Genomic DNA, 2,232 nt, shown 5'->3' on the forward strand with positions numbered 1-2,232 from the left:
ATCAAACTCGGGAGACCACTCAAAAGTCAGGCAACCTTGTAACTAGGGTGCTAAGGAAAACAGTCATTGGTACCTGATAGTCACCTTGGACTTCCCAGGCAGGCAGGGAGGCACAGCTAGAGGCTAACAATGGTGGTTGTGAAAAATTCACAGGGCCTCTTGAGTGGAAATGCTGGCCACAGTTTAGTTAGAGCTGGGGGGTGCTGGGACAATGCCGGCTGAACGAAATCTGAGCCAGGGGCTTCCCAGGCAGAGCGGCCAAGAGTGACTCAAGACCGGGATGCACCAATCTGGGCATCCCCGGGGAGCCTGGTGCACGTGCTCATTTTTAATTTTCATAAAACACAACTAAAGAAATCCTGCTTTGCTTAGTTTGTGGGATTTTTTTTTTTCTTTCTTGCTGAAGGTTCTAATTCTACTCTTGCTCTGCCAGCTCCCCTTGCACAGAAAAAAAATCTGGTATGATCGAACTTGAGTTCTAGGTTACACGGACATCATTTTTAATCGCATGTGAACTAATTCACATGGTAGAAACCTGCTTCGTGAAGCCATCGACTCTTCCCTCTGTGCACATGCAGGGCACATCGCGGGGTGGGGGCTGTCCTTCCCCCTCCTCGAATCAGAGCTGATTTGTGACTGCTTTAACCAATGGAGACAGTGTAAGTGCACTGAAGGACTTCGGAGACTGTCATAAGGAGTTTTACAGTTTCCGCCGCCGGTGTTTGGGAAGCTTGCTCTGGATGAAGCCAGCTCCCTCAGAGGAAGTCCAATCACCTTAAGACCACTGTAGCCTAAGAAAGCCCAAGCTAGCCATGTGGAGAAGCCACGTGGAGAGACAGATGCCCAACCAGCTCCCAAATGTTCCAGACCTCCTAGCCTGGATGCCAGACATTATGAATAAAGCCAGTGACTTCAGCAACAGCCACGACCTGATTGCAACCCTATAAGATCCACAGCACTGACAACTCAGCTGAACTCACCACCCTCCAGAACTGAGAGAGATGATAGTAAAATGCTGTTTTATGCCACTACGTCTTAAAGTGGTTTGTTTGCATGCTGTTATCTGAACATAGAGGAATACAGGAATACATTGTACTGGCGTGTAAAAATTAGGCATGGGAATGCAGACTAGATTATTTCTATGGAGTGTGAGGCAGGAACTGGTGTCGGTCCCCTCAACCCGAACCACAAAATCTAGCATTCCTGGAGAGCTGAAACCCTATGCCCCATGAGTAGCATTTCTTGCAGAAATGCAGAAGCAGGGTGCTTGCCTCAAGGAGGGACTCAACGACAAGACTGAAGACCTGGCCAAACCTGTCTGCGCCAAGATGGACCCCAGCGCTGACCTTTCACTGACTTTCTCCCTCATCATGATACGAAAAATGATGCCCAGAAGTGGAGATTTCACATGCCACAACACGCGTGCATGTTCTGGGCACTGCGCTTGCTCACCAACTTCCTGTATCTCTCCCTGCCCCAAAGGTCTTAGCGGTCACTCCTTTCCCCGCCTCTGCCCCTTTAAAAGCTTTTCCCCCTTTTGTATGGGGAGTTAGCCCGAAGGACCCTTAGCTTTCTGTACCAGCTCCCTTGTGCTAGAGCATAACCCCCTGTGAAAAGCCTTACCAGGAACTCCCGTTTGGCCCCTAAATTTCTGTTGTTTAGTGAGTCCAAGGCCCAAGAGGGTAACAAGTGTAGCTTTGGGGTAACTGCAGGCGGGCTATTTACGGGCAGAGCTAGAAGTGATCTCCTTTGTGTACAAGAGTTCACATTAATTCTCCGGCTTTCTTTTAGATTTTCTCTATGACATACCTACTGAAATTCTACACTTTGATTTTCTTTCATAAATTTGCCCCGCCACAGAATTATTTATAACTCAAAATCAAATAATATATGACACACCTTGTTTATCCATTCAACAGTCAGGGACACTTGGGCTGCCTCCAGAATTTGCCTATTGTAGCTAATGCTGCTGTAAACATCAAGATACACGTATTCCCTTGAATTGGAGTTTGAGAGACAGCCCATTCCTCAGTGGGGGAGGGGCAGAGGGCATCCCAAGCAGATTCCATGCTCAGCCCCGATCTAACTCAGGGCTCCACGCCACCACCGTGAGATCATGACCTGAGCAGCACTCAAGAGTCGGAGCTTAACCGACTGAGCCACCCGGGCGCCATACCTCGTTCTGCTTTGAACCACATTGTTTTTCTGACAGAGTTGTGTCTAGGAAGAAGC

This window comes from Panthera pardus, unplaced genomic scaffold (assembly GCF_024362965.1).
Source record: "Panthera pardus isolate Hobbes unplaced genomic scaffold, ASM2436296v1 HiC_scaffold_13, whole genome shotgun sequence".
NCBI lineage: Eukaryota > Metazoa > Chordata > Mammalia > Carnivora > Felidae > Panthera > Panthera pardus.